The 10,129-nt window shown below is 49.0% G+C and overlaps 1 pseudogene; it reads left to right on the top strand.

Annotated features, from left to right (window-relative positions):
* Window positions 1-1,037: 1,037 nt before the first annotated feature.
* On the top strand, window positions 1,038-1,155 carry LOC126209661 (5S ribosomal RNA; annotated as a pseudogene).
* Window positions 1,156-10,129: the final 8,974 nt, after the last annotated feature.

The following is a 10,129-nucleotide window of genomic DNA, read 5'->3' as shown; positions in this document are numbered from 1 at the left end:
CGGTGGAATTCTGGTTCATCATTTATATTAACGTAGGCTTCTTTGGAGAATTCACTGGAAAATTCCTTTGAGATTATAAGGCAGATAGCACCATCGGTTCGATGCCACTTTCCGTCTTCTTTTGTTACACGTTATCGTCTGAAGTAAGCAGAATTTGTCGAAGCGCTGCAGTAGTTCTGTTGCTGATTGGAGATCGCTGAATACTGTGGCACCGTTTGCTGCTGGTAGTGCTTCACTCTATGCAAATAGCCAGCGAGCTTGGCCGCGGCGTGCCGTCGTGGCCTCTGATCTTTCGCCTTGCTGGTTGACATCACAGCGGACTGGAGAGCCGGCGGCCGCTCCTTACGTTCTAATTGCCTCGGGATGAGCTCAGTGTCCTGTACGCGGCCGCATGACTGGGACGCACACGGCAGCAGGGAGCGGCGCCACAGCCTCGCCGAGCTCTGCGTGTTCTTGAAGCTAGTGTAAGGAGAAATTCATGCCACAGCGGAGTCCTCTCCTGTGCCAGTCCCTGCATCTCGGAGAACAACTTGCAACCAGCGTCCGCATTTATTTGCTGGATATATTCCAATCTCCTGTCTTCCACTACAGTTTTTACCTTCTGTAGCTCCCTCGAGTACCGTATAGCAGGTCGTTCATTTTACAGCTTTTCATGAAGATTACGTAACATATTCCATATGACAAACTGCAATTATTGGTTTCAATAATTACAATGGAAATAATAATAAATAAAAAATTCATTAGAAATTGGAAACACCACAAAGAAATTCAGATTTTAAGAAGATATAATGAAAGATGATAAGAAAGACTTGGATAGTAAGAGAGAGAGAGAAATGTTACTTTATCTGCGCCAGCCTGGTCTGAAAGCCTCGGAACTACTTCGAGCCTTGCAGTCCCGGGTCGCTACAGTTAAATTTACGGATTAGTATTTCTAAACACTATTTACAGAAACGCTATAACTATTGTGTACATTGTGGAAATCACAGTAGTGTGTGAATGTAAAGTATATCATTTTTTGGGGTTATTAATTAACCTTCGGCAACGGCCTTGCCGCAGTGGATACACCGGTTCCCGTGAGATCACCGAAGTTAAGCACTGTTGGGCGTGGTCGGCACCTGGATGGGTGACCATCCAGGCCTCCATGCGCTGTTGCCATTTTTCGGGGTGCACTCAGCCTCGTGATGCCAATTGAGGAGCTACTCCAATTAATAGTAGCGGCTTCGGTCAAGAATACCATCATAACGACCGGGAGAGCGGTGTGCTGACCCCACGCGCCTCCTATCCGCATCCTCCACTGAGTATGACACGGCGGTCGGATGGTCCCGGTAGACCACTCGTGGCCTGAAGACGGAGTGCTTTTCATTAATTAACCTTCAGCTCCTGTATTACGTGTCTTGAATTTTGTCTGTTATGTTGCTTACATACTAAGTGTTCAGTTACAAATGTTACATCCCAACAGCGATGTAATGACGGCATAATGAATATGCTTGCTATTTATATTTAAGCTAGAAGAGGTTTACAGGGTTAATTGCATTACACTGTATATGCTGATACAGTTTAATTATTTCAAATGTTGTGCAAGGTTGTCTGTGGTACGTGTTGGTGAAAGTGTTTTGCTGTTTGAGTGAGTGTGTGTTTCGGTCCTGCTCTCTGTGTTGGTGCACCAATTGGAACTGCTGTTTTAAGTGCTTTATGTGTGTTACAGTGTTCTGTTATACAGCCGTGCCTGTCTGTATTCGTCATGTAATGTCCTTGGGACATCAATAGCGATTTCATTTACTGTTTCCCACTCGTCTTTGTCTCTTATTGCCGTATCATGTCACTGTTGTATTGCGTTGGTGTCTGCTGTGCTGCTCTGTATCCGTGACGTGAAAAGTTATGTGTTCTGCGGATCCATGTTCCCCACATGTAGGGGCCGGCCGCTGTGGTCGAGTTGTTCTACGCGCTTCAGTCCGGAAGAACGCGGCTGCCACGGTCGCAGGTTCGAATCCTGCTTCGGGCATGGATGTGTGTGATGCCCTTAGGTTAGGGCCGTGACCTGTCAGAAAGTGAACCATACCCCGGCTGGGATTGATATGGCTTAGTCTCAGACGTTCCCTGGTGTCCGGGAAGAATTGACATACCCTTCGGCCCTTATTACTTGCTGCCCTTCCCTTTGCCAGGTATCTACCTACCATTTAATGAGTTGGCGCTTCTCGGTAATGTCCTGTCCGGTAATCTCGATTACCTTCTGCTGTCTCCCCCTCCTCAGCCCGAAACCGAATGGTTATGGGGAGGGGACCAAATAGCGAGGTCATCGGTCCCATCGGATGAGAGAAGGACGGGGAAGGAAATCGGCCGTGCCCGATCAGAGGAACCATCCTGGCATTTGTCTGAAGAGATTTAGGGAAATCATGGAAAACACGAATCAGGATGGCCGGGCGCGGGTTTGGACCGTCGTACTCCCGAATGCGAGCCCAGAGTGCTAACCACTGCGCCACCTGGCTCGGTGGAAGTTACTCCTTGTTGTCTTAACACATAAACTGTCATCCTGCCCATTCTTCTTATCAGTTGTTTCCTCATGTTCCACTCGTCGCCGATGCTGCTCAAGAATTCCTTATTTCTTATCTTATCACCCCATCAAATTTTCTACTTAGTCGAAAGCATCTCCAGCCCTTCTATTCCCTTCTTTTTTCGTTTTCCTCACACTCCATGATTCATATCGGTACAATGCTGTGCTCCAAACGTACTCTCAGAAATTTCTCTCTCATATTAACCCCGACATTTGACGCTAGTAGGCGCCATCGTGCCTGTTCTAAAATGTTTATTATGTCCTCTTTTATTCGTCCGTCACACGTTACTTTGCCTTCAAGGTAGCGGAATAGCCTCACTACGTCTAATTCGTTCTCTCCGATTTTCATACCAAGTTTATCTCTAATCTCATATGTGGTACTCATAGTTTCCTTAGGTTACCTCTCAATCTGTAGTGTGTGGTGATTAGACTGTTTAGTCTGTTCAACATATTCTGTAATTCTTCTTCATTTTCACTGAGATTACCAATATCAATAGCGTATCTTATCATCGATATCCTTTCACCTTGAATTTTAGTAGTTTTCCTGAGCCTTTGTCTGATTCCCGTCATTGTTTCTTCGAAGTTTTTATTTAATTGTGGTGGTGGGGAAAACATGCTTGTCTTATACTCTTTCTAGTCCAGGCACTTCCTCCTTGGCCATCCACTCTTATTTTTCCCTTTTGGTTTTTGTACATATTGTAAATTACCCCACGTACCCTACACCTTACACCTATTTTTCCTGAGGATTTCTAGCATCTTGGGCCATTTTACATTGTAGAATACTGGACTCGCATTCGGGAGGACGACGGTTCAATTCCGCGTCCGGCCATCCTGATTTAGGTTTTCCGTGATTTCCCTAAATCGCTCTAGGCAAATGCCGGGATGGTTCCTTTGAAAGGGCACGGCCGACTTCCTTCCCCGTCCTTCCCTAATCCGATGAGACCGATTACTTCGCTGTCTGGTCTTCTTCCCGAAACAACAACAACAACATTGTAGAATGTTTTTTTAGGTTGACAGGTCCTATGCACGCATCTTGATTTTCCACGTTTTGCTTACAGTATCAAGCACTACGCCAAACTGCGTCTCTGGTGCTTAAGCTTCCCCAAACCGAAAATGGTCATCAGTTTTATTTTCCATTGTTTTGTTCAATACTCGTGTCAGCAGTTAGAATGAATGAGCTGTTAATCTGATTCTTCAATAGATAATGCACTGATATCTTGAGCAATGGATCTACGATATCTTTCCGTAAAGTCTAAATGGTTAGTTTCTAGACTCATACCCTGTAATCAGTTATTGTATTATTGTAGTAGTATCATAAGTGTACGAAGTACAGAAGTACCACAACAAACAACATTTTACGGAGAAAGAATGAAATTCGACCTGTGTAAATATACGTATTATAACAGGATAAACAACTAACTCGCCATAGGTGTGCGTATTATAAGTGCCTCTCGCCAGACAGCACCAGCATAACAGCTTAACGTTACTACAGCTTAAAAGTAATTTTAAGCGATTGTAATGGCAGAAAACACTAATAATATGTTGTAGATGAGTTTGTACATGTGACTCGTGATTGCCAGTGGTGGCTATTTGCAAATGTACTGGTTGTACTACGTGTCAATACTTACGACGAAGGTGTCCGAAACTAGTCACTTGTAACATTATGTGATTGCCTTATCATTTTAAATCATTCACTAATCGAGCAGTCGCTCGGCAACAGCTAAAGTTAGCAAATAATGTTGCGAGATTGTAAAAGGTGAACGACCTGTGACGTAACTTGTTTATTGTCGAAGCGCCGTCAGAGATACTGTGAGTTATTGACTTTGAAAACCGCGGCGCGAAAAACGGACAGAAGAAGAACATTTTTTTTACACTTTTTTTTTGAGGTACGAGATATTCTCGATGAACAGTTACTCATTCTTCTGTTGTCTCCTGTAACTTGTGTCGGACGCGCATGTCTTGCCGCCGTATTATTATTGTCAAAATTAATATTGTTCTAGTGTAAAGTAAATGTGTAATACTAAAAGTGCCTAGCAGTAGATTTATTGTGTGACGTGTATGTGAAAACGTCAAAGGAATTGTTTTCATTAAGAGAAGTGCCAGTCAAAACGGCATCCATGTTAATTTCTTCATTGCAGTGTAAGTTCGTCTATTAATTGCCATAAATTCAGAGTTAAATGGAACTGGTGTATGGACTATTCATTTACTATAGAATCTATGTCTCACTTATTCATGAAATTATTTAATTTTCTATATGTTTCTGCCAAATAGAGAGTTCACAGTCACGAATTCTTTCGTCGAGTTCGGACGGAAGTTGCATGCGGTGAAATATTTTCTCCGCGCCATGTTCTATTGGTAAATGCATGATAAACTACGGTCCCTTAGGAAATTCATGTTGAGCTATCCAAAATAATTATATTTTGAATAGGCATTTACTCTCCTCTGCAATGCAACTTCCGACTGATCAGACGATCCAACAACAAACAGCCGCACACGGTCGGCGTTCGCAAATATGTTTCCGCCGCTGATTATAGCTATATGTTACAGCACAAAAGTAACATATTGTTATAATTAGAGACTACGAACGGGGACATTTATAACTGTATGTTTATGTATACACATTACGTAAACATATCGTTATACACTGCAGATAAAGATCTAGTAAGATACGCAAACAAAGCCACCGAAATGTGTTAACGTCCGAAAGATGGTAAGGCAACACACCCAAGAGTACAGGTAACGCGGTTACGATTTTAGTCGAGCAAAACTTCTAGGAAAAGTACCGTAGACTAGAGTAGCCTACGATAGTTTTGTAAGGCTAACCAGCAGTGGTACACGATGCCGTGAGCCATGCATCTTACGGTGACCTGTGGAGTACGTATGCAGGTGTAGATGAGTGACACATATGTCCTGAGAACTAGTATGCGGGGCCCTGAGCAGGCGAGGCGCTTTCGGCGAGCGGTGTTGTCTCCCTGCCGCTGCCGCCCAGCGAAACAAGGCAGGCGCGGACGCGGTCCAGCGAGGATGCGCTCCTCTCGTGGCGTTTATAGGAGTCGGCAGGGTGGTTCGGTGGTATGGGGGGTGGATGTGGGGCGCGGAGGGGTCGATAACGCGTGTCCGGACCATTACTCGGGGAGCGCCCTCTGCCCCATTATTTCCGATAATTACCGACGAGGGAGGCCGCACTCAGCCTGCAGGAACGCCGGCCCATTCACAACACGGTATAAATTATAGCGCCGGCGTTAAAGCACGGCTGGCGCGCATATGGCGCTGTCATCTGGCTAGGAATGCGGCGACGTATATGACGATTCCAGCGGGCAGGTTGAAATTCGCACGCGACCCGGCAAGTGGTCGTAACACGCGCTGCGTACTTTCAACTGCGCTTCATTGTTTTCCTACTACATCGGTGAGTCGGTCTTATGTGGGAGCTCGCAATTTCCTCACATAAGCTCACCGGACTAGATAAATCATTATAAGCATCATCTAGTACCTCTAGTACCCCTGGACTTGATAATCGCCTGGACCCGGTTAGAGAGTCGTAGAGGAGCGTCACGTCTACGTTAAGCCACTCGCTGAGGATACGATTGCGCAGTTCCACCAAATTGCGAGGTCGTTGATGTCGGCGTTTTACCCGCTGTTCCACCGTATCCCTCAGATTTTCCATGAGGTTCCAGCAGGTGACTTTGCAGGTCAATCGAGAGTGGTCAGAAAACCAGTCGCATGTTCTTCCAGCCCCATGAACTTTACTGTCGTCGTCTTTATGTGCCTGTGCAAGCAACGGCTCCTTGAGAGATTACTGAGTACAAATGTTCATTGCATGCCTCCCCCGTCGCAATGTTCTCTAGCTAACGGACTAGGATCGTCCTTCATTCACTACCCGCAGCAATCGTGTCGGCTTTGGAAGCGATTTTGATACACAAGCCATCAAACGCTACTTCGCTTGCTCTTATTCAGAATCTTTATCCGACCACAATTCTGACGAAGTGTTTCGTGGCCACTTTTTTTACACCACTGCTTGTAGGCACGCTAAACAGTGCGCCACGGTACACCAGCAAATCTAGCAACATCACACACCGCATCGCCATAGACATGGCCAGACACGATTGCCCCATTTTGAGACTCTACTATGTCCTTACGTTTGCCCGTATTTACGTACAATGCTCGCTTCAGACAAAAGGACCCGCCAGGGTAGCCGAGAGCGCAGTCGGCTTTCAGCCGTGTTACCGTGCGGACGGGCTCGGCGCGCCGGGCAGTGCTCCGCAGGTGTTGTTATTTACCCGCTAGCGCGCGGTCGCGTCGTTGTATTGCCGTATAGTACCTGTACCGACCCGACATGGCGTTCTCATATCGAAAAGCTACAATCAAACTAACGTTCAACGCATCGTACACGAGACCGAAGGCCCATGAAATTGAACGGTTTCTACGAGACATCATGCACATCGAACCACAAGAACTGATAGGAATTCATCTGTCAATTGTAATCAGCACAGTGTACCTGAAACTGATTGACGAAGCGGCCTGCGACAGATTACTCCAACGATCTGCAAACGGCTTTCGCTTCTGTCACGCAGACGGTAACGTGAGCGTGGTAGGAGTAGACCATGCTGGTCTGGGGGTGCGTACCGTGCGCATCTTTGAACTACCGTTCGAAGTTCCTGCCAACCTAGTCGTTGATGCGCTGCGGCCATACGGCACAGTTCTGAGTCACACAGAGGAGAAATGGAACACATTCGAAACGTACCCTGTCCTTAACGGGGTACGACAAGTGCGCATAGAACTTAAGAAGCACGTTCCATCATATGTTTTCGTTGGTGGCTGCCGCGCAATTGTTATATATGATGGACAACCGAGGACCTGCTCGGGCTGCGGCCAGGAGGGCCATGTTAGAACTGAGTGTCTGCAGCGCCGCCTCGTTCAGGTGCCCCGCAATGAACTTCCGCAACGATCCACTATGACCTCTCTCCCGCTAACATGCGTGGAGGCGGCACGACATGATGTGATAGATGATCAAAACCTGCTACCTCCTCAAGCCGCTGCCAGCTCCGTTGGAGAGTCAGCGCCGTCGACGACGCCGCAGCCCAACTGTGCAGAGGTTCCTACAGCCTCTGCCCACTGCAGCGTCGTGGGCACCCAGCCACCGCCACTGTCGGGATCAGACACAGGGGTTCCTAGCGACCGAGACTGTGTCGAGCCCCGCCCTCCAGTGGATGTCGAATCTCGGACCCGAAAGCAAAAATCCCCCAAGCGACACAAGAAGAGGCGATTGTCAGCTGAAGAACAGGACAGGGATGTGAAGCCGGCGGCAGACATCGACTTCGTTGACTCGCCCACAATTGCAACGGACTCCAGTGGCATCATTCACCAGAAGGTGCCTGAAGACACGGAACACTCTCCTACATCTGGTGGTCCAGAAAACGAGGCGCACTGCGTCGACTCCCAAAATGTGGGCTCCTGTGAAAGCGACCAGCCCCCAATGACATCGCAATCGTCTCTTGGTGATTGGGCAGACGATATGGACGCAGATGATGCACAGCAAACATCGATATCTCCACCAGAGCCCATGGCTGACATTGAGCCCGGAGGGCTCTGCCAGTCAGGGACTCCTACGGCACAGTAATGCACAGCATGCAGATGGATGGCTGTGTGGTGTGTGAGATCACTGTGGGATTGCACCGACACACTGCCTCCGCCACTTGATATGTCTCAGTCATACCGTGTGGGAACAGTCAATGTAAATGGTGTCCACTCCACTGTCAAGACCCGCATGTTACACGACATGATCAGAGCGGCAGACTTGGACATTGCCCTTCTCCAGGAGGTCCGTCCCGAGCTGTGTTTAGACCTATATGGCTGCACCACGTACAGCCTACCCGTAGCTGATGGCGCAGGAGGAACGGCCATCCTTCTCCGAGATGGCATAGACGCGACGGACGCGACGTACTTGCCGAACGGGCGAGGCATCGCACTCACACTTGGCGCAGTCCGCCTCATTAACGTCTACGCTCCCTCCGGTAATTCGCACCGTGGTGACAGGCATGTCTTCTATTCGGAGGAGGTAGCCCCACTTTTGCTAGGAAATATGGACCATTACATAGTGGGCGGCGATTTTAACAGTGTTCTGCGGCCCGAGGACCAGATACCGCATTATGTCCCATGCCCGGCTCTACAAGCGTTGATACGTGACCTCGCGCTCCACGACACATGGCTCTTACATCATGGGACCCAGAGTGGATATACGCACTTTACCAGCCATTCTGCCAGTCGTCTGGACCGGATATACGTCTCGCGTGCCCTCCGCACAGCAACCCGTGATGCAGAACTCTGGCCGACGGCCTTCACGGACCATCTCGCGTATATCTGCACTGTCACCTTGCCCCGACAACTCACAAGACGAAGCAGGGGCCCGTGGACGCTGAACGTCTCCCTCCTTCGCGAGGAAGCGTGTCGGCGAGCAGTCACTGACACGTGGCGTCGATGTATCAGGCGCCTGCCTATGTATGCTTCCACGTTGCTGTGGTGGCTGGGATGTGTCAAACCTGCACTCCGAAAGACCTTGATGGCCTACGGGCGCGACAGATCGAACTGGCAAAGGGCAACATCGGAATTTTACTATACAGCGTTACGTGAGCTGGCGACGCAACCGCCGTCTCCCGAACGTCAGATGTCCGTACAACGCATCAAAGCTCGTCTGCTTCGCATCAGGACAGAGCAGCTAGACGGTGTCCGCATCCGTGCGCGAGTGCAAGACTGTATCCCCAACGAAACAGCGTCAGTGCATCACATTGTGCGCGAGAGGCGCCACCGCAAACGTCAGCTCATTACGGCGGTAAACACGGAGGACGGCGGGCGCGCAGTGACACAAACGGACATCGCGCACACGTTCGCCAGACACTATGGGACCTTGTACACGGAAGATCCGCGCAATGTACGTGATTATGACGAGCTGTTGCACGATTTTCCCGCCCCTCGGGACGTGGCACCCGATGATAGTCTGCTGTTGCCCATTACGCCCGACGAGCTGACATCGGCCTTGGCACGTGGAGCACCGAACAAGTCGCCTGGACCGGACGGTTTACCCCTGGAATTCTACCGCACTTTTTACCACCTTATGGGTGACAAGTGGCTCCAAATGTTTCAAGACCTGATCCGCCATGATTTCACTGTCCCCACAGAATTCACAGAAGGCATCTTGATCCCAGTTCCGAAACCGAATGGTGGTTGTAGGTGGCAGGATTTTCGCCCACTCACACTCCTCAACAACGACTACAAGATCTTCGCCCGTATCCTCCGCGCGCGTCTCCACACCGCTATCGGGAAAGCCATCCACACCGATCAGACATGTTTAGGTGGTGTCAGCAACATTCATACGGCGTTAGGAGCATACCGCGACGTAATTGCTTTGACGGCGGCCTGCAAAATACGAGGCGCCCTTGTCGCAGTAGATTTTGACCACGCATTCGACCGCGTCGACCACGGCTTCTTACGCGCAGTTTTGCAACACATGGGCCTCTCTCCGGAGTCTGCACAGGTGGTCCTTCGACTGGTCCACGGAGCGCGCTCCCGCATGATGGTCAACGG

This window comes from Schistocerca nitens, chromosome 1 (assembly GCF_023898315.1).
Source record: "Schistocerca nitens isolate TAMUIC-IGC-003100 chromosome 1, iqSchNite1.1, whole genome shotgun sequence".
NCBI lineage: Eukaryota > Metazoa > Arthropoda > Insecta > Orthoptera > Acrididae > Schistocerca > Schistocerca nitens.
This window is presented reverse-complemented; position numbering and strand designations above follow the sequence as displayed.